General features: G+C 36.5%; 1 long non-coding RNA gene across 1 annotated transcript in view; it reads left to right on the top strand.

Annotated features, from left to right (window-relative positions):
* LOC128647918 (uncharacterized) overlaps positions 1–23,870 on the top strand; it is a 34,255-nt gene extending 10,385 nt beyond the window's left edge. Inside the window, exon 2 of the long non-coding RNA XR_008400457.1 lies at positions 23,712–23,870. This is a non-coding gene — a long non-coding RNA (uncharacterized LOC128647918). The remainder of the gene's footprint in view (positions 1–23,711) is intronic.
* Positions 23,871–24,153: the final 283 nt, after the last annotated feature.

Genomic DNA, 24,153 nt, shown 5'->3' with positions numbered 1-24,153 from the left:
CATTCATGTGAGCTTAGCCCTGACAATGCGTTTGTATTGGGCATTGGATCAAAGTTGAGAGCCCACAATCCATGTCCATTAGTATATCCCTGGGCTGTTTAGCTGTCTATCGCTATAGCAGGCATGTTATCCGGGCTATATTAACTTTTGTGAGTCTAGGTAGTATACCGTGTATTCCCTTGCTACGGTAGAATTGCCCCTCTGTTTGTATTATTACTATATATTGTTTATTGCTACTCAGAAATGGTGCTAGGTCTATGGTACATGTGAGATGGAGTTGTGCCAGTTTGGTTTATACTGATATATTGCGGATTAACTCTCTGTCTGTGTGGACCTTTGGAGGATTATTTTGAGTTTTTTTGGTGTATTTTTGCCTTTGTACTGTTATATATGATACCCACTTTCTGTAACACCTGTGGGTATTAGGATCGTATGTACATATAATTATCATATACCGCTAGTTACTGATGCCCATAGAGCCCTCTCTTTATTGTGATACTGCTTTGATTCCCTATTGACTTAGGCATTACTTGTAACACTAGGTGTTAGACTGCTGGCCCTACATAGTGTTTAGACTAGTACTTTAGCCCTACCCTCTGCTCAATGATTATTCGCCTGTGTCCTGTGTCATGTTATTGCCTGTTGAATTATGCTATCTATATATTGATCGCTTTTGTTTCCAGGTTTGTTGAATTTTATTAAATAGTAATTTTTATTGAGGTCTTCAAAGTCACAAACAACTTATGCATTGCATTCGAAAACATAACCTTATAACATCGTTACATGAAAACATAGTCTTTGGTTCTAGAGGTGTATCAGCACCTCTAGTGTCTATATTACCTCGTTTTTACAGAGGCCGTTGTTCAGGAGCTTTTCAACTTTACCAAAATTTTATGATTAATCTTAGTAGCAGTATGATTGAGGCGGCCCTTGATTTAGTGGGTCTGCCCGCTAGGGTGTCTCGATACTCAAGCACCATAGACTTCAACGGGTCACAGGAAGCAGAGGTTCCCGTGGCTCATTAGGAGATACATGGGGTTTAAGAGAGCCCGTGTATTTTCATCTGGGGGCACTCTCTTTTCCCACATCCGGTTTCCCTCTAAGGGGACACCAGGGGGGTTTTCTGGAAGCTCAATCAAATTCTGTACACATCTGGGGATTGGGGGAAGGGAAGATCAGTCGACTAAGTTGACTCTAATTAGTCAGAAAAGTTGTGGTTTTCTCACAGCGCCTTCTCTATATCCTACTGGCTCCCCAGGAAAACAAGACACGTAGTATATCTTGAAAGTATTTACAAATGGAAAGAGGGTCTAGGGAGCGCCTCAGATTGGGCAGAGGATAAAATAATTGCAGTATTGGGATGGTAATTAACAAATTTATTAGCACACAGATAATAGAGGATCTTGTAATGACCAATTAAAATTGGTATAAAATTGTCGCATAAAATATCACACAAAAAATAACACGTAAAAAAGTCATAAAAAAGGTATTAAAAATCACATAAAAATATACTCATGGATCCATGTTACATAAAAATTAAAATCAATACATAACTATAATAGACAAAATGTGCTATACCCCGGTTAGGAGGGATAGTAAGCTTACAGAAAATAGTTTTAAAATACAATCCTAAGTGATCCTGTTTGGCCAATCTAAAATGGAATTTTGAAAAGTCTGATGGAATAGCTTTGATTTAGCTAGTAATTAGTGCATAAAGAATAAGTGGTGTTCCAATTCTTCAAGGTTACCCAGTCAAATAAAAAACTTCCAAATAAAGTCTCTCCTGTGAATAAAAAAGGTGATGTGACAGTGTCCAAAAGATTTTGTCCCAACGGTGACACAAAAAATAGTGGAAAAAACAATGCGCTAAGTTGAGGTCGAAAAATATAAAATAGTGAAAAATAATGTAAAATAAAATACCAAAAAGAGAAAAAAATAGTGAAAAAATAGTGAAAAAATATATAAAACTCCAATTCTGTCAGTTCAATATACAATTCAAAAGGAAAAAGTTTAAAAACAGAAAAAAAGGAAAAAAATATATATTGCTTGTGTCAATATTCAGTGTATCCTGTGGTATGGTGTTGTCAAAGAATAACAAAATGATTCAATGTCCCTGTGGAATACAAATGAGAAAATAGTGCAATAACGCTAAATAAATCTTAAATCCAATTGAAATAAGGCTTACCATAAATTAGCCAACGCGTTTCGGCCCTTCCCTGGGCCTTTATCAAGACTGTAGTATGGTAAGTCATGTAAAGCCTCCTTATATACTGTAGGTGGTTAAACCCATTTGCGCTATTATCGCGACAAAATTGGTATCTCTGAACCAGAAGTAATAGCCTCCAATCCGTAAATACTAAATTCCTTTGCATATAGTACTCATAATTCTATTTTGTATATCCTAATGTACATTGTGAGTGTATTTGTTCAAAAACTATGTGCATTCATTATCCCTAGATGTCCCAAAGAAAAGCTTTATGAATCCTGTATCGTCGAAACCGGAAGTGTAATGTGCTTCCGGTTTCGGGTGAACTGCCGATAATTTATTTGTTTGTTAGATTGTGTTGTGTCTTTAAAAATCGCCTGAGAAGCATAGTGTTGTGAATATTGTCCTGTTTTTAAAGGGTGGCTGGTGTCATGTCCTGCTTGGTTAAAATGTACCGGTAGCTCCTTGCTTAAAACCGGAAGTGACATCACTTCTGGTAGCGCGATTTTTTTCGATGCAAGTTCTAATACATATAGGGATTGCCCTAATTTTAATCTTGTCCTACTAATAAATACTTGAGATCTTTTTGTATTTAATATATTAGGTTGAGGGTATGTGTTTGTCAAAAATCAGGAGTACTGACCCCATTCTCTCTGGTATCTTTCAATTCATTATGGATCACTCCATATAATGTATACAATTAGACAAATTGGGTAATGGTTTCATATTACTGACAAAGGGACAAATATTAGAAGGAGTGGTTTGCCAAACTGATTATATTGGCAGAAATAGATGTTTAATAAAAAATATATAAATAAATAAATTAATAAAATAATTAAATAAAAGGACAATTGTCTTATGCAATTTTTAGTGTGCATGAATGTTGATTGTGTATCTTTGTGGTATGAATGGAAGGCCCATATAGGGATGAGGTAAAATATGGAAGAGGTGTATTGGATGGTGATACAAGGTATAAGAGATCACTTTTCTAAATATTGTGCCTTGACAACGGTTGCAATCAATTAGCCCTAAGGGTCTTATTATTAATCCTACATTGAGGGTGTAGTTTCAAATTATTAAGTGTAATATATAGAGACTTTAGGTCAGTTGTAAAGGTTACGAATAGAGGTATCAATAAAATGGTTCTTTTCAAAAATTGGTTCTCCCAGGATGGATTCCTTATCTGTCATTTCTGGTCCTTAACTGATTAGGAATTACATTAGTTTGGGCTAATGTGTTTTAGCCACATTAATTCTCAGACTCGAAGAAGTAAGATGGATATAATGTATAAGGGAAGGGACAGATGATATAAAATGATTCTTTATAGTCCTAATGGTGTTCTTAATGCTCCTTCTATTTCTAAGGTAAACTAACTTCTGTTCTAAGACCCACTAATCAGTTACGCTAGTATGAGAATACATGCTAATAAAAGATATATGTGTGTACTTTTGTATATGTTTAGAGAGTAGTTACTTCAGATTAAATAAATGTGACAAATCTTCCTTATTGTTCAGGCCCCTTGGGTATAGGCAATCTAGATTAAAAATCCATCTAGATTCCTCTATAAGTAATTTTTTCTCTTGATCTCCCCCTCTCCAACTGGGGGTTACTAATTGAATGCCAAAGTACTTGAAATCTTTCTTATTGCCCAAATGCTGTATAGTGAAATGTCTATACAATGGAGTCTCTATGTTTTTATGCTTAATTTGTAGCAGGTGTTCCCTAATTCGATCTTTGAGGGGTCTGGAGGTCTGTCCAATGTATTGTAGACCACAACTGCATTGGATTAAATAGATGACTCCTTTAGTGCTACATCTTATATGATCTCTGATAGAGTATTCCATTTTAGAATTGTGTGAGGTAAACTTCTTCGTCTTCATACCTCTTTCACATGCTTTGCAGCTTGGGCATGGATAGAATCCCTTAATATCTCTGCCGTATATATCTCTTGTTTTCGTCCTAGGAGTTCTTGGTACACTAGGTGAGAGTATACTCTTTAAATTATCTAATTTTCAATAGATAAATCTTGGTACTTCTGGGAGTCTTTCACCCAGTATGTCGTCATTCTTCAGAATTGACCAGTGTTTTTTTATAATTTTTTCAATAATATGTCTATTCGCACTGTATCTTGTGATAAAGGGGATGTAGAGTATTCTGTCGTCCAACTCCCTTTTATCATCTTTTTGTTTGTAATATAAGAGATCTTGTCTATTTCTGGTCCTGACCTCTGATATGTTTCTCTCCAGACCTTCATTGTCATAACCTCTTTTGAGGAACTTCTCTTTCAAAACCGTTATTTGCTGCTCCCATTTCTCCGGATTGGAGCAGTTTTTCTTTAGTCTGAGCATTTGACCCTTTGGGATGTTGGACTTCCAATTGTAATGATGGCAACCAGAGAGAATGGGATCAGTACTCCTGGTTTTTGACAAACACATACCCTCAACCTAATATATTAAACACAAAAAGATCTCAAGTATTTATTAGTAGGACAAGATTAAAATTAGGGCAATCCCTATATGTATTAGAACTTGCATCGAAAAAAATTGCGCTACCGGAAGTGATGTCACTTCCGGTTTTATGCAAGAAGCTACTGGTACATTTTAACGAAGCAGGACATGACACCAGCCACCCTTTAAAAACAGGACAATATTCACAACACTATGCTTCGCAGGCGGTTTTTAAAGACACAACACAATCTAACAAACAAATAAATTATCGGCAGTTCACCCGAAACCGGAAGTGATACCAGCACATTACACTAATGAATGCACATAGTTTTTGAACAAACACACTCACAATGTACATTAGGATATACAAAATAGAATTATGAGTACTATATGCAAAGGAATTTAGTATTTACGGATTGGAGGCTATTACTTCCGGTTCAGAGATACCAATTTTGGCGCGAAAATAGCGCAAATGGGTTTAACCACCTACAGTATATAAGGAGGCTTTACATGACTTACCATACTACAGTCTTGATAAAGGCCCAGGGAAGGGCCGAAACGCATTGGCTAATTTATGGTAAGCCTTATTTCAATTGGATTTAAGATTTATTTAGCGTTATTGCACTATTTTCTCATTTGTATTCCACAGGGACATTGGGAATTTATGTTCTATTTTTTAATCATTTTGTTATTCTTTGACAACACCATACCACAGGATACACTGAATATTGACACAAGCAATATATATTTTTTTCCTATTTTTCTGTTTTAAAACTTTTTCCTTTTGAATTGTATATTGAACTGACAGAATTGGAGTTTTATATATTTTTTCACTATTTTTTTCTCTTTTTGGTATTTTATTTTACATTATTTTTCACTATTTTATATTTTTCTACCTCAACTTAGCGCATTGTTTTTTCCACTATTTTTTGTGTCACCGTTGGGACAAAATCTTTTGGACACTGTCACATCACCTTTTTTATTCACAGGAGAGACTTTATTTAGAAGTTTTTTATTTGACTGGGTAACCTTGAAGAATTGGAACACCACTTATTCTTTATGCACTAATTACTAGCTAAATCAAAGCTATTCCATCAGACTTTTCAAAATTCCATTTTAGATTGGCCAAACAGGATCACTTAGGATTGTATTTTAAAACTATTTTCTGTAAGCTTACTATCCCTCCTAACCGGGGTATAGCACATTTTGTCTATTATAGTTATGTATTGATTTTAATTTTTATGTAACATGGATCCATGAGTATATTTTTATGTGATTTTTAATACCTTTTTTATGACTTTTTTATGTGTTATTTTTTGTGTGATATTTTATGCGACAATTTTATACCAATTTTAATTGGTCATTACAAGATCCTCTATTATCTGTGTGTTAATAAATTTGTTAATTACCATCCCAATACTGCAATTATTTTATCCTCTGCCCAGTCTGAGTCGCTCCCTAGACCCTCTTTCCATTTGTAAATACTTTCAAGATATACTAGGTGTCTTGTTTTCCTGGGGAGCCAGTAGGATATAGAGAAGGCAGTTAGTTGTAGTAGGTGGCGCAAACCAAGTTGCTATTCCCAATGGGTCTTACTGTAGATATGTGTGATAATATGTGGGCTCAGTATATGTTAATGTTTTTAATGAGTCCTACTTTTATATTCACTTTTGGAAAAAATTGGATGTCGAAACTTGTTAAGAAATAAATATGATCCTTTATTTGATTATGGTAAATTACCCTATAATAGTGATGCTAAAAGTACAATTAAACAAAAATTATTACGAATTCCTTTAAAGTTTAAAAAATGACACCGGTGTCTCTATGTATAAAAATGTACATAATATGTAAAAAATATATATATATATATATATATATAAAAAATTATTAAAAATAATATCGTTGAAATCTTGCAATTTATACAGTTTTAGGTTTATCACAAGTTATAATTTCTAACAAAATGTTTGTAAATACAATTTTATAGTTGATAAAACAATAGTTGCTGTATAGTTCATATAGGATACTTTGTTTCAAGTTCAGCTATGCAATTGGGATCTTATCTTAGGCAACTATGTATCAAATGTAGAGGTATGTTGGTGCGATTTTTATCACACTGTGATATAAGTATACAAATTAGTACCTTGAAGTGTATCTGTTTGATATCACTTGTGTGAGATAATTGCGGTTAAATAAACGCCGCTATGCCAATGTTTTGCTTAGGTTTCAAGATCAAGCTGGTAGCAGTTCTAAATGAGCTGCTGGCGGTTAAATAAATGCTGCTTTGGTTTCCTCTTATTAGGTGGGCTTATCTGTTTGCTGGGAAAAAATTTCACTTTTATATAAGTGCTTGGTGGTTGCCGTAGCCGCTCTGTTATCTTATCCTTTGTCGGTCAGTGACCGATTGCGCTCTTAAGGGTTTCTTGGTAGGATCTTCGTTGCGGATCTTCGTTGCGGTTAAGTGCTAACCGTTTGTTGATGTTTCTTGAGTATCTCCGGTTTTTCTATTCTGTGGCTTGTCTGTCGGTCAGTGACCGATCACGATGGTGTGGTTGTTGGATAACCTTCTGATGTGGAATTTTTACGTGCCTCTCCGGTCTGTTGTTCCCAGGTTTCTTAGATGTCAGTCAGTGACCGATCTGGGTGCTGAAATGTGGTTGTTGGGATAAGTAGAAAGTTTGTAGGATAAGTAGAAAAAGGAATTCTAGTTATCAATGTGAGATTGATGATCTTTGCGGTTAAATATATGCCGCTCTGTGGGAACTTGAATATTTCAACTGGGTATAGCTGGTATTCTCTTTGTCTTCTCAGATCCTGTGCAGGTGTGCTCTGGTATCAACGCGTTTCGGCTGGACATCCTTTTTCAAGATACCAGATGTGGGGATTCAAGGCTATTTAAAGCCTCTATAATTTAGCAATAAATCACTAATTGATGATATACATAAAAATAAAAAAAATCAAGAACACTTATAAAATGCTGTTTAATTATATAACATAGGTATCCTTGGGTCTTATTTATAATATAGTTGGGTGGCTTTATGTAACATAAACATTTTATATGATTACTTTTAAAATAGAGAGAAATATTATATATCTTAATGTCAATCACTTTTAGAGTGTATATTTTAGTCACTCTGTGAAACAATGGATATTTTTATTTTTAAAAAGTTTCTGCAATTTAGAGCGAAATAATTAGAGTAAAATAATTTCTCTATACTAATCGTTGTATGGATATTTAACCTTAAAATATAGTTAAAAAAGGCAAATGGTGAATAAAAATTAAAATTTAAAAGGGCCAAAAGAGAATATAAATTTAAGTTAAACTTATTAATTAAGGTTTAGACTCAAGTTTGAAAATTTCTATTTGTTAACTGTGGGCTACAATTATCAGATAGTGGGTATTGTAGTTTGTAAAAAACTATAGTAAAAAAATATAGTAAAGAGCTAGATGGAATCTAAAATAGTACTTTTAGACCATTATTGAGATACAAGTGTTTTAGTAACATTCTAATATGTTAAATCGATTTATAGCTGTGCGTGTTAAGTTATCATGATCCAATAAGTGTGTTATACCAATATTATTCTAGTTTTTGTGGATATTAGTATTATTGGATGAGAGATTAACCTTATTGTATGAATTTTTAAAATTATTGTAGGGATTTTTTAAAATTTCAAGTTGTGTGTCCTTAGACTGTAAAACTATGTGGTAATTTTGTCAAATATATATATATTTTATTGTAGAATTATATTGTATTTAATCAATTGGGTTGTTAGTGTGTTTGCTTGGTTTTTGTGATCTTAATCTTTATAAAATGGCCTATATGTTAGTTTGAATTTCAAGTGGTGTGTCCTTAGACTGTAAAGCTATGTACTTATTTATGATATATATATATATTTTTTCTTGGGTAGTTTTATTATGTTTAATCAATATGTTTTAATGGTGTGTTTGTGTGTTTAAGTGATATTTATCTTATAGAATTGTATTGAGATCTAGTTCGCTATTGAGGCCTTTTGGGTGTAGAGTTTTCATTTTGAAAATCAATTCTTCTTCATGGTATAGTAGCTTCTTTTCCATATTTCCGCCTCTACCATCTGCCTTTATTTTCTTAATGCCCCAAAATGTCATGTAATTTGGGTTACCTTTATGGAATTCTTTAAAGTGGGCATAAAGTCTGGTATTATCTTTTTCTTTTTCTATGCATCTGATATGTTCTCTTATTCTTTCTTTCAGTTTCCTCCCCGTTTGACCTAGGTACTGTAGTTTACATGAGCACTGAATTAAATAGATTATATTGGTGTCACTGCATCTTATGGTGTCATTAATCTTTAGTTCTTTCTGGGTTACATTAGATTTTACCTTTTTGGTTTTGGTGCTAAATTTGCCTGATTTGCATACATGACATGGAAAAAATCCTAATAGCTTTTCATTGTTTAAGTTGTATTGCTGGGGACCTGTTTTTGATTTGAATTCACTTGGCGCTAAGATATTCTTTAAATTGGTGGCCTTTCTGAATATAACGTCAGGGCGATATTTTAGTCTTTTCCCTATTATGGGGTCACTTCTGGCTATGTGCCAGTGTTTCTTTACAATGTTCTCAATTAGTTTATGTTGACTAGAAAATGATGTAATAAATGGAATGTCATATGGATCTTTTTCTGCCTTGTTAGTCATATTGCTGTCTTCTAGTAGTGACTTCCTATCTATTTGTCTAACTAATTTGTTGGTTTCAAGTAGTTGTTTGGGGTGGTATCCTTTCTCTAAAAATCTGTTGTGTAAGATCTCTGCTTGTGAGTCATAATCTGCGATGTGTGTGCAGTTTCTTCTAATTCTTGAGAATTGCCCTTTTGGTATGTTTCTTTTCCATTTGTTGTGATGGCAGCTTTTAAAATCAATATAGCTGTTGGCATCGACTTTTTTAAAAAAGGTGGTTGTAGTTATTTCATTATTTATTATAGATATTTCTATATACAGAAAATTAATTTTTATTTTGTTATATTCATATGTAAATATTAATCCGAAATCATTGGTGTTGAAATCTGAAATGAATTGTTCTAGTAGTTCCTCATCACCTTTCCAGATAATAAATATATCATCAATAAACCTTTTGTAGAGCACGAGATTCGCACCCCACGGAGTTCCGGACAAAAAAAGTTCTTCAAAGTGCCCTACGAACAAATTGGCGTAACTGGGTGCGAATCTCGTGCCCATGGCTGTGCCCCTTTTTTGTAAATAGTAGTGTCCATTAAATGAAAAATAGTTATTCTTTAAAATAAACTCCATACAGTCTAATATGAATTCTTGCTGTACTTTTGACATTTCTGTATCTCTTAATAAATAGGAATGAGTAGCCTCTAGACCTTCCTGATGTTCTATGCAAGTATAGAAAGAACTCACGTCACACGTGACTAGGATGTAGTTATCTTCCCATTTTAAATTTTCTATTAGATTTAAAAAATGTTTGGTGTCTTTGAGATGTGATGGTATAGATTTCACATATTTCTGTAGGTAATAATCTGTGTATTGCGATAGGTTGGATGTTAGGGAATCAATTCCTGAGATGATTGGTCTGCCTGGGGGGTTGGTGATGCTTTTATGGATTTTGGGCAGGAAATAAAAGACTGGTATCCTTGGGTGATCAATTGCTAGAAATCTACTTTCTTGGTTATTAAGAATACCTTTGTTTTTTGCTGTAAGTATCATTTTGTCCAAGTTTTTCTTCATGGATTCTAAGGGGTTCCCAGTTAATTTTTTATATGTTGCCTCATCTCCCAATAGTCTATATGCTTCATTAAGGTAGTGTACAGTGTCCATTATAACCACTCCCCCACCTTTATCAGCTTGTTTAATCATTATGTCTTTGTTCTCTTTTAGATCTTTTAAAACTAAATTTTCTTTTTTGGTTAGATTCCATTTTAAGTCTTTTTTATCGTCTATTTTTTCAATATCTTCTTTTACCTTTTTTTCGAATATTTCTATTGCACTACCTTTTTCTTGTGTGGGGTTGAAATCAGATTTCTGTTTGAGATTGGTATGAATGTATGTGGAAGTATAGTTAATAGTACTTTCTAAAGGATTTTTTAGAAAATATTTTTTAAGTGCTAGTTTCCTTGTGAACTGGTTGACATGGATTAGAGTCTCAAATTTGTTAATTCTATTGGTCGGTGCGAAGGATAGTCCTTTACTTAATACAGATTTCTGTTCATTGTTGAGAGCTACTTTGCTGAGATTAAAAATGCTCTTTGGTTCTATTTGGATTTTTTCGTGGCTTTCTTTGGTTCTACCTCCTCTTCCTCTGTGTCCTCTAATCTTCTTTTGCCTTTTGGGGGGTCGTGGGTTTGGATTGGGCCCTCTTCTAAAAAAGATAGCCTAGAACTGTGTGTTTTTACTGGAACTGCTGGTGTTCTGTGATCATCATTTTCGTGGGTTAGTGTACTGTATCTGTTATTAGTTTCAATATTTCTTTCAGTCTGGTGGTTGTGTGATTCTTTGTGTCTAGGTGAATGTGTTTTCCTCTGGTGATTTATCGGTGTTTCCCAATCTTTTTGTTCTGTGTGCTGATATCTCCAGTTAATGTGAATATTGTCTTCATTGTGCCTGTTATTCCTATCTATGTGGTTAGTTGGTGTTTCCCAATCTTTTTGTTCTGTGTGTTGGTATCTCCAATTCGTGTGCATATTATCATCATTGTGTCTATTATTCATATCTCTGTGTTTATCAAAGTGCCTATTGCTGTGATTATGTGATTTTTTGTTGAAATCTCTTTCATTCCTAAAATCATCATTTCTATATTGATCATTGTTTTGATTTTGATAGTCTCATTGATTATCATTAAAATGTCTATAGCTGTGGTGTGTAGAGAAATGTGTTTGTTCTCTATTTTTCAAATCATAATTTCTATTGTGATTATAATTATACCTCCAGTGTCCTTGATTCCTATATTCGTGGTTATTTCTATATTCATAATTATGTGATTTGTGATCTCTGTAATTGTTATAGTAGTTATCGGTGTCATGTTGTCTATTGAAATTGTTTCTATTATTTCTATTGTAATCGTTGTTAGTATATTGTCTCTCATTAGGATTCCTATTTTGCATAGTGTTTCTATTTGTGATTCTTTCTCTTTGATTGTTTTGTGAAGTTTGGTATGTTGTGTTGTTTGAAGCTTCTATATCATTCATTGGTTTTCTGCTGCTGAATAGATGTTTATGATTCTCAGATTTAGTATCAGAGTCTTAATTATCTATTCCCTTGTAGTCACTTAAATCTCTGTTGAATTTCCTCCATTTTACTTCAAGAATGTCTTTGTTTAAATCGCCTAATTTTTTTGCTATTTCTTGTTGTTTTGAATTTAGTGTGTCATTCAGTGTTGTCTTATCTAGTATTTCTTTACAATTTTGGATTTTTATCCCTAGGTCATGTGTGGTGGCTTCTCTGGATTTTATGATTACATTTATAAGTTTGCTGGAAGCTGTTTCTAGAATATCGTACCATTCTTTTTGATGTTCTTCATTAAGTTCAAAGGTGCAGTCTTTTTTTAGCCTAAGTCCCCTGGGGACCATATTTTCTTTAATATACTTTTTGAGAAAAGCTAGTTCTAATTTTTGTTTGATTTCTTTAAAAAGGATGTTCTCTAGCTCACTTAATGTGTCTCTTTCATTTATGGTGTCGTTTTTATATTTATTATATGTTGAGTCTGATGGGTCTATTTTTTTGTGTATATCATCCAATATGCTATCTCTAGTACCAAAAATATCCATAGTGAGTTTATATGGTCTTAATATATGCTATATTGTATCCTTGTGTATAGAAAGTAGAGGATACCAGTTTGGACAGTCAGGGGATAATTAGTAATGAGTATTTAGTAGGGTTAGACTGTCTAGCTGGTGGGGAATCTTGCACACCTGAAGTAAACTTTATCCCAAAGTTTAAAGAGTTGCAGTTAGTTGTAGTAGGTGGCGCAAACCAAGTTGCTATTCCCAATGGGTCTTACTGTAGATATGTGTGATAATATGTGGGCTCAGTATATGTTAATGTTTTTAATGAGTCCTACTTTTATATTCTCTTTTGGAAAAAATTGGATGTCGAAACTTGTTAAGAAATAAATATGATCCTTTATTTGATTATGGTAAATTACCCTATAATAGTGATGCTAAAAGTACAATTAAACAAAAATTATTACGAATTCCTTTAAAGTTTAAAAAATGACACCGGTGTCTCTATGTATAAAAATGTACATAATATGTAAAAAATATATATATATATATAAAAAATTATTAAAAATAATATCGTTGAAATCTTGCAATTTATACAGTTTTAGGTTTATCACAAGTTATAATTTCTAACAAAATGTTTGTAAATACAATTTTATAGTTGATAAAACAATAGTTGCTGTATAGTTCATATAGGATACTTTGTTTCAGGATATAGAGAAGGCGCTGTGAGAAAACCACAACTTTTCAATTTCAGCTTTCACCTAGTATTCTCACCAGCAGCCCTCCTTCAGTATATAGACTCATATTTGTCTGCATATCGAATACATCACACGATTATTAATGGATCTAACCAAATCTATGAGACAAGATATAACATTGGAAATAAATTACTCTATCACAGACAGAGAAAATAGGGATACTGGATTAATAGATTATGGTTCAATTTTTAGGAACCTGGAGAAACTACTAATACAAGAGGTAAAATATAAAGCAGAGATCATTTTTTTTAAAAAGTGCCTAGAATATAACATTATCCCAAAAGGATTACTAATCAAGAAAGATTGTGCATTCCAATTAGAAGACCCTGAGTTTATAGATAAATGGTCCAACATTCTAATAGAGTCCTCTAGAAAGTTAATGGAGGCCATTATTGAGTACAGGGAATCTATTTTGGTAAGTGTGGATGTGAAGATTAAAAAGAATGAAAACGATTTAATAGGCCCAGATGGATCAATAACGGAAACTAAAGAATTCTTAGAGAGGAAAGAAAATCTTACCAGAAAGGTAACACAAATAAGGGAGGACATTACCAACAAGAAATCTAAGAAATTAAACAAAGAATTAGAACTTAGTAGAGAAACAGAAGAGAATAATGTAACACACCAACCTATGACAATTAATAATACCAGACATATTGACGGAGATGGGAGTGGAATACATAATGTAACTAATGAGTTGACAGAAGTACAACACAGAGGAAGGAGACAGACACGTAGGCCGCCAAATATTGATCAGAGAGAGTATCACGAATCCCGAGACAGGGAGCAACAATCCAATTATCCAACTAACAGTGATAAAGAACAGCAGCCAAGGGGTACTAGAGCCGTCTATAGACAAGAATACAATAGAACACCAAGAAGTATGTATTACCAACACAAACAGAGGAGAACCTGGGGGGTATATGATGGACACCAGGGATTTAGAACTCCAAATAATAGAACACCCCATTACAGACGCCATTATAACAGACGGGATCACTTCGAGAGGCCCAATCAAGAATATGCACCCTTTTATCACCGTAGAGGGCCCCAATCCCCTACACGAAACTTCCCGATGAGAAGACATGAAATACCCCCATATGAGGCACATTATAGAAATCATAGGTCTCAAGGGGAAAAGGTTGAGTATAATTACAACTCTTGGGACTACGAGAGACCAAGAGGCTATAGCTATAACCAGCATAGAAGGGGTGGTTGGCAAGATGGTTTTAACACAAACTATAACAGATCCACACATCCCACCCATGTAGAAAATAGGGGAGTTAGAGAGGCCCAGAGACAAATAACCCATGAGGGTCGCAAACAGGGGTATCATGAAAGGAACAATGAGACAGCGAACAGATGTAGTGATGAACAAAACACGGCCTCTGTATCAGGAAACTCTTTTTTAGGATTACCCCAAACATCAACGAAGGAACTGGAAAGGGTATTCACGAAAAGGAAGAACTCCTGGCCGGAAGACTTCCTAACGCCAACAGAAAAGAGAAAACCCACAGAGGCAAGAGAGGTGGGAGGAAAGTGGACAGAAGAAAAGATACACCCAATACACACTCGCCAAATCCATCCAAACAGGATGAACCACCTAAGGGTATCTTCAATTTGAGTTCGATCATACTCACAGAAAAGGAGTCCTGTTTCCTCAACTATGGGCTATCATTTGCCCAAGCCAAAAGTCTTAATAAATTTGACACCTTTGTAAACGCCAAAGAGTTCGTAAGAAAACTCACGCTGAAGAGACACTTCATAAAATCTCCACTAGAACTACAGTCCACAAGAACAGGCACTTCATATCTACAAGACTCTAAAACATCCAGTAGCCTCTACAAACATACTAATTTGAGACCAAGATCAACATTCTACCCAATAATGAGTAAAGGCAATGCAATAGAAACCTTTGATACTATGGTTTGCAACGAAATTAGGAACATCAGCCAGAACAAGCTGAAAACAATCAAGCACAACCTCAACAAGGAACAGTTATCAACTATAAAGTCCCTCGAGAAAAATCACAGTCTGGTCATCAAACCAGCGGATAAAGGAGGAGGATTAGTGATCCTTGATAAAGATGATTATGATCAAGAATGTGACAGAATCCTCAACGATAGAAAAACCTATGAGAAACTTGAGAATAATCCCGTTGAGGGCTACAAGAAGGACCTAGACAGAATCTTGGGGAAGGCAAGGAGCAATCGAATATTGAATGAGAAGGAACATCGATACCTGAGTATTAAATACCCGATCACTCCGGTCTTCTACTACCTCCCCAAGATTCACAAGTCTATCGAGAGGCCACCGGGGAGACCAATAATATCTGGGATAGGCTCTTTAACGAGTAATCTATCTGAGTACGTCGACAAACAACTACAACAGTATGTAGTGAAGCTACCCTCGTACTTGAGAGACTCTACTCAAATATTGAATATACTTGATAAGATAAAATGGGAAGACAATTACATCTTAGCCACCTGCGATGTAACATCTCTTTATACGAGTATCCCCCATGAGGGGGGCCTAGAAGCTATAGATTTCTTTCTGACAAGGGACAAGGATATGCCAACCCTACATAAGAATTTTATCCTGGAAGGGATCAACTACATACTGACCCATAATTACTTTTTTAATCAAGGGGTCTACTACAACCAAATATGCGGGACGGCTATGGGGACCAGGTTCACGCCTAGCTATGCAAATTTATACATGGGACGATGGGAACGTATCTTCTGGAATCGTGCCCAGCTAGCGCGGACCTGGTCCTATATCAAAGATACATAGACGATATACTGCTGATTTGGAAAGGCTCTATGGAGGATCTCCAACATACCATCAACGTTATGAACGACAATAGTTATAACCTCAAGTTCACATACGAACTAAGCATCACTTTTTTGGACTTGAAGATCGAGGTAACCAATGGGAAACTTGAAACATCTACCCATTTCAAAGAAGTAGACTGTAATAATTATATACATCAAGACAGTTGCCATCATTACAATTGGAAGTCCAACATCCCAAAGGGTCAAATGCTCAGACTAAAGAAAAACTGCTCCAATCCGGAGAAATGGGAGCCGCAAATAACGGTTTTGAAAGAGAGGTTCCTCGAAAGAGATTATGACAACGAAGGTCTGGAGAGAAACATATCAGAGGTCAGGACCAGAAATAGACAAGATCTCTTATATTACAAACAAAAAGATGATAAAAGGGAGTTGGACGACAGAATACTCAACATCCCCTTTATCACAAGAAACAGTGCGAATAGACATATTATTGAAAAAATTATAAAAAAACACTGGTCAATTCTGAAGGATGACAACATACTGGGTGAAAGACTCCCAGAAGTACCAAGATTTATCTATTGAAAATTAGATAATTTAAAGAGTATACTCTCACCTAGTGTACCAAGAACTCCTAGGACGAAAACAAGAGATATATACGGCAGAGATATTAAGGGATTCTATCCATGCCCAAGCTGCAAAGCATGTGAAAGAGGTATGAAGATGAAGAAGTTTACCTCACACAATTCTAAAATGGAATACTCTATCAGAGATCATATAAGATGTAGCACTAAAGGAGTCATCTATTTAATCCAATGCAGTTGTGGTCTACAATACATTGGACAGACCTCCAGACCCCTCAAAGATCGAATTAGGGAACACCTGCTACAAATTAAACATAAAAACATAGAGACTCCATTGTATAGACATTTCACTATACAGCATTTGGGCAATAAGAAAGATTTCAAGTACTGTGGCATTCAATTAGTAACCCCCAGTTGGAGAGGGGAAGATCAAGAGAAAAAATTACTTATAGAGGAATCTAGATGGATTTTTAATCTAGATTGCCTATACCCAAGGGGCCTGAACAATAAGGAAGATTTGTCACATTTATTTAATCTGAAGTAACAACTCTCTAAACATATACAAAAGTACACACATATATCTTTTATTAGCATGTATTCTCATACTAGCGTAACTGATTAGTGGGTCTTAGAACAGAAGTTAGTTTACCTTAGAAATAGAAGGAGCATTAAGAACACCATTAGGACTATAAAGAATCATTTTATATCATCTGTCCCTTCCCTTATACATTATATCCATCTTACTTCTTCGAGTCTGAGATTTAATGTGGCTAAAACACATCAGCCCATACTAATGTAATTCCTAGTCAGTTAAGGACCAGAAATGACAGATAAGGAATCCATCCTGGGAGAACCAATTTTTGAAAAGAACCATTTTATTGATACCTCTATTCGTAACCTTTACAACTGACCTAAAGTCTCTATATATTACACTTAATAATTTGAAACTACACCCTCAATGTAGGATTAATAATAAGACTAAGTCCCTTAGGGCTAATTGAATGCAACCGTTGTCAAGGCACAATATTTAGAAAAGTAATCTCTTATACCTTGTATTACCATCCAATACACCTCTTCCATATTTTACCTCGTCCCTATATGGGCGTTCCATTCATACCACAAAGATACACAATCAACATTCATGCACACTATAAATTGCATAAGACAAGTGTCCTTTTATATAATTATTTTATTAATTTAGGTATTTATATATTTTTTATTAAACATCTATTTCTGCCAATATAATCAGTTTGGCAAACCACTACATCTAGTATTTGTCCCTTTGTCAGTAATATGAAACCATTACCCAATTTGTCTAATTGTATACATTATATGGAGTGATCCATAATGAATTGAAAGATACCAGAGAGAATGGGGTCAGTACTCCTGGTTTTTGACAAACACATACCCTCAACCTAATATATTAAACACAAAAAGATCTCAAGTATTTATTAGTAGGACAAGATTAAAATTAGGGCAATCCCTATATGTATTAGAACTTGCATCGAAAAAAATCGCGCTACCGGAAGTGATGTCACTTTCAGTTTTACGCAAGAAGCTACTGGTCCATTTTAACCAAGCAGGACATGACACCAGCCACCCTTTAAAAACAGGACAATATTCACAACACTATGCTTCGCAGGCGGTTTTTAAAGACACAACACAATCTAACAAACAAATAAATTATCGGCAGTTCACCCGAAACCGGAAGTGATACCAGCACATTACACTTCCGGTTTCGACGATACAGGATTCATAAAGCTTTTCTTTGGGACATCTAGGGATAATGAATGCACATAGTTTTTGAACAAACACACTCACAATGTACATTAGGATATACAAAATAGAATTATGAGTACTATATGCAAGGGAATTTAGTATTTACGGATTGGAGGCTATTACTTCCGGTTCAGAGATACCAATTTTGGCGCGAAAATAGCGCAAATGGGTTTAACCACCTACAGTATATAAGGAGGCTTTACATGACTTACCATACTACAGTCTTGATAAAGGCCCAGGGAAGGGCCGAAACGCATTGGCTAATTTATGGTAAGCCTTATTTCAATTGGATTTAAGATTTATTTAGCGTTATTGCACTATTTTCTCATTTGTATTCCACAGGGACATTGGGAATTTATGTTCTATTTTTGAATCATTTTGTTATTCTTTGACAACACCATACCACAGGATACACTGAATATTGACACAAGCAATATATATTTTTTTCCTTTTTTTCTGTTTTTAAACTTTTTCCTTTTGAATTGTATATTGAACTGACAGAATTGGAGTTTTATATATTTTTTCACTATTTTTTTCTCTTTTTGGTATTTTATTTTACATTATTTTTCACTATTTTATATTTTTCTACCTCAACTTAGCGCATTGTTTTTTCCACTATTTTTTGTGTCACCGTTGGGACAAAATCTTTTGGACACTGTCACATCACCTTTTTTATTCACAGGAGAGACTTTATTTAGAAGTTTTTTATTTGACTGGGTAACCTTGAAGAATTGGAACACCACTTATTCTTTATGCACTAATTACTAGCTAAATCAAAGCTATTCCATCAGACTTTTCAAAATTCCATTTTAGATTGGCCAAACAGGATCACTTAGGATTGTATTTTAAAACTATTTTCTGTAAGCTTACTATCCCTCCTAACCGGGATATAGCACATTTTGTCTATTATAGTTATGTATTGATTTTAATTTTTATGTAACATGGATCCATGAGTATATTTTTATGTGATTTTTAATACCTTTTTTATGACTTTTTTATGTGTTATTTTTTGTGTGATATTTTATGCGACAATTTTATACCAGTTTTAATTGGTCATTACAAGATCCTCTATTATCTGTGTGTTAATAAATTTGTTAATTACCATCCCAATACTGCAATTATTTTATCCTCTGCCCAGTCTGAGGCGCTCCCTAGACCCTCTTTCCATTTCTAATTAGTCAGAAGTCAATTAGTTTATTTGGGTTTACAAGTCCAGTAAGAGTCCCACGGTTCCCATATTAAGCAGAAGTCCGTCAGTTGTCTGCGTTTTCTGTACACATAATTCTCCATATTTTTAATATGGTTAACACAGTCAATTACCCCTTGCCATCTGGGGGGTTGGTGTTTCTTCCAATTCCTGGCTATTAGCAACTTGGTGGAGATGAGGATGCTTATAAGTCAGTTTCGTTTGTATCTGGGGACAGAGTCTACTCCTAGGTGTAGTATTGCAGGGGAGAGTGTGTCTACCAGGTCCAGATCCCTGCATAGTGTCACTGCCCTGTCCCACAGGCCAACAAGTTTCGGACAAGCCCACCAAATGTGGAGTGGGGTGCCCTTTTCTCTGCATTCCCTCCAGCACATGGGGGAGTGGTCAGGGTACAGTTTTTGGAGCTTGGTGGGGACCAGATGCCATCTCGTGATAATTTTAAAGTGTAGCTCGTATAGAGTAACACAATGAGTAGCTTTTTTAGTGTGGCTGATTGCTGTTTCCCACACTTCAAGGGGGTGTACTTGCTGTAGTTCACTTTCCCAGGTTTCCATGTGTATTGATTTAGATGGGATATTATCCTCAATCAAACATTTGTAGTGCGTAGAAAGAGGTTTATAAAGTTGGAGGTTTGCTTTCCAACGTGATTCCCAAGGGGAGAGATCGCAGAGTTGATCCTCCAGAAAGCCCCAGGATCTCATTAGAGATCGGATTCGCATTAGGTCAAAATGGAACCTTGGGGTCAGTGAAGGCGAAGTTAGCATGGTGGAATGGGTTTTTAGTTGTTTATTTTCATAGAAATCTTGTATGGTATCAATGCCCGTGATAGGCCACAAAGTAGTATGGGCTTCGGGTAATCCATAGAGGAGCCCTAGTATGGAGTGTACCGTGAGGGGTGAGGGGCGATAAGTCTGCCATGCCTGAGTTTCAGCCATCTCTCTTGGCACCCTTTAACAATGCTATTGGAGATGGTAATTTTGGACTGCCAGTGTGGGGGCAGCCAGAGGAGGTCCTCTAGGTCTACAAATGCCGGGAGCGAAGCTTGTTCCAGTTCTTTCCATCTGGTTACGGGAAGACCATTGCCCCATGCGGAAGCATGGGTGATCATCGCGGCTTTGTGGTATTTCCTTACGCTTGGTAGGCCCACGCCACCTCTTTCAACGGGGGCCTGAAGAATGTGGGCTGCCACCCGGGGTCTCTTATGGTGCCAAGTGTAGGTATTAAAAAGGGTCTGTAACTTTCGTATCAGAGGCATGGGGATGGAGATCGGAATACAACGGAAGAGGTAAGTGAGTTTGGGTAGCACCATCATTTTGTTGGCTGCTACCCTGCCCAGCCAAAAGATCTCGCCGAATCTCTTGGAGTTAAGATCCAATGTGATCTCTTTCAAAAGGTTCTTGTAATTCTCTTTAATGGTTATGGTTTTGGAATGGGAGAGGAACACTCCTACATGCCTCACACCTCTAGAGGAACATTTGAAGGAGTAAAGAAGTTGGATTTTGTTCTTGTCATCGGCAGGAATGTTTATAGAATAGACTTCAGTTTTACCAACGTTGATTTTGTAGTATGAGAGTTCGCCAAATCGGCTTAATAACTGGAACAATTGGGGAAGGGAGTCTAGGGGGTCTGTGAGGAAGACTGTGAGGTCATCCGCGAACAGGGCTAGCTTCTGAACAGTGTCGTGAATTTGGAGACCTTGGATCTCATGGCATCTCCTGATGGCTGCCCCCAGGGGCTCGATAGCCAGGACAAACAGGAGCGGAGACAGAGGACACCCCTGTCTGGTCCCGTTTGTTATCTTTATTGTGGGGGAGCAGAATCCCAGACCTCTTACCACGGCGGTGGGGGAAGAGTATAGAGCCTTGGTAGCTTTGACGTAGCTGTCAGGTATACCAAAGGCTGTAAGAGTTTGAAATAGATATTCCCACCTCACCCTGTCAAAGGCCTTCTCGGCATCCAGCGACAGGGTGAGCATGGGGAGACCCAGGTCGGCTGCCTCTGTAAAGATATTTAATAGGCGGCGAATATTATCTGAGCCTTATCTATTAAGAACAAATCCCACCTGGTCCAGATGGATAAGGGTCTGTAGATGTATACTCAGTCTATTGGCAAGGATTTTGGCATAAATTTTGGCATCCACGTTAATAAGGGAAATAGGCCGATAGCTCGGGCATAGAGTGGGGTCTTTGCCTTCTTTGGGAATTGTAATAATACTGGCTTCAAGGAATTCTGGCAGAAATCTGCCTGTCTGTGCCACGCTCACGAAAAATCGGAGCAAAATTGGAGAGAGTACAGGGTTCAGGGCCTGGTAGAAGGTGACTATGAACCCGTCTGGCCCTGGAGCTTTATGGGGAGATAGACTAGCTATGGCGGCCTTGACTTCCTCTATTGTGAATTGGTTCATCAATGAGGATTTAGCTTCCTCTGTTAGTGTGGGTAAAACTAGGCTTTCTAGGAACTCACGGATGTTTTCCTCGTTGGCTCTATCTGTCGTTTCTGAGGTTGCAATATTGTACAAGGAAGAGTAATATTTTTCAAAGGCTACACCTATCTCTTTGGTCGAGTAGACTGGGCCCTTCTGTGTGTTGATGGAGGCTATCCTACTCTGCTGCTAACAATCTATCTGCTCTGTTACCTTTGTAATAATATAGCTGTTTGAGCCTATGTAGGTTATCTTGTACTTTTAGTGTTTCCCTTTTGGCTATTTCCTCTCTGATTAATCCTATCTTTTGGGCTATGTGGGTGTCAGGGCATGACTTATTAGCGGTCTCCATTTTTCGAAGATCTCTGTATAATTTAGCGAGTGGGTGGCCATTAAGTTTGCGGAGGTGGGCTGATTTTTTTATGAAATATCCCCTAAGGTAAGCTTTGATGGCTGCCCAAATCATGCTCAGGTCTGTGGCGTCTTTGTCATTATGTGTTAGAAAGTCAGTTATAGTCTGGACTAGTGCTGGGAGTTCCTCTTCAGCTAGGAGTTGTACAGGAAGCCTCCAAGGAGGTCTGGTGGTTAGGGTCTGCAGTGCGATGAAGTCTATGTACACCATGTCGTGGTCCGACTATGTACATGGTTGGATGGTAGGGTTCATACATTTATCTAGGGACCATGAATCACATAGGATATAGTCAATTCTTGAATAGGAATTGTGGGCTTTAGAGTAATGCGTGAAGTCTTTTTGGGTGGGCGCAAGACAACGCTATGTGTCATATAGGTCAAATTGGTACATGAGTTTGCGGAACGCATTAGAGGTGGAGGAGATGTTTCTGTCTGCGTGTGTGGTAAGGGCAGATTGTTTATATTTTTGAGGATCCCATACCATGTTGAGGTCTCCACCTATAAGTAGGTGTCCTCGTTTGAGTTTCTCTATCCTTGATAGGAGAGCACGAACAAACGGTATTTGTTTCACATTGGGGGTGTAGATAGAGACCAGGGTATATGGAATTTTGTTTAGTTTACACACTAGTATGAGAAATCTACCTTCAGGGTCTCTCTCTATGTGTTCTGGAGTGAATATCAAGTCTTGCCACCCCTCGCGATTTCCCATCCCTGTTGGATGCAATTTCACATGTTGGGTAATTCTGGGATCTTTTAACAAAGTGGGAATCACCCGTCCAATGTGTCTCTTGTAAGAAGAGTATGTGAACCTTGTGTGTATACATATAGTTATGCAAAAGTTTCCTCTTTGTGGGAGAGTTTAGACCTTGGGCATTTAGTGTGGCTATACGAATGGGCACCATGTAGGCAGTTTTAGTGGGTCCTAAAGGGGGTGGGAGTTGGGTAAGACGTGGAACTGGATGGCAGGGAATTTTCCCTGTTAGTCAGGTGGGGCTATTTCCGAAGTCTATGGCGCTTGCTGTTGTTAAGAGATCAAGGGCCCTAAGGGCTAGGCTAAGAAAAAGTGTCAGGTAGTCACTTTCACAATGAGTGTCTCCACTAGTACAACAACCAGGGTGGCACAACTAAATTTGTGGGGCGGAGTCGGGCAGAGCAAGGTCATGCCCCCCGCCAGTCATAAAAGAAACATTAACAGTATTGCAATATAAACATTAATATAGCATAATAAGTAACATAAACAGTACAGTAAACAATGAACGAGACTGAAACTTCAAATCAGGGAGAGACTCCTAGCTGTCAATGAACTAAGGTTCTCTATCTTAGAGAAGATGAGGTGTATATGAGGCAGTCATATGTTATAGACACCGTAGGTTTGTTGAATTTTATGTTTCACAGGGCACCATCATCCCCATGACAACCTGGACGCCTTGATGTGATGGTTGATGTCTACCACGTGACCCACTACCGAATCAAAGCTTGACTTCCAGGTTCTGTGAGCGGCGGTGTACAGCTCCAAGGGCTGACAGCTTGTGATTTGGAGGATCTGTATGGGGGGTGAGTACATGCAGACCTATGCAATCTGTTTGGTTTTGAATGGGTATTAATATAGCACTATCACCACTATCTACTTATCTGATAGTGGATTGAGGTCCCTGTTACTTGCGGTCTATCTGTGTCTATGTGGGTTCTGTATGTTACTTCTGTGCATCTGCATTTCATGTTCTCCTCTCTCCCTGACTTTAAATAGTGTCACTTTCATGTAGGATTCCAATATATACTCAGACAGTTTGTATTCAATGACACTGTATGGAGATATTTTGTTTGTTGATTTAGTGAC

The sequence above is a fragment of the Bombina bombina genome, chromosome 2 (genome assembly GCF_027579735.1).
Source record: "Bombina bombina isolate aBomBom1 chromosome 2, aBomBom1.pri, whole genome shotgun sequence".
In the NCBI taxonomy this organism is placed as follows: Eukaryota; Metazoa; Chordata; class Amphibia; order Anura; family Bombinatoridae; genus Bombina; species Bombina bombina.
This window is presented reverse-complemented; position numbering and strand designations above follow the sequence as displayed.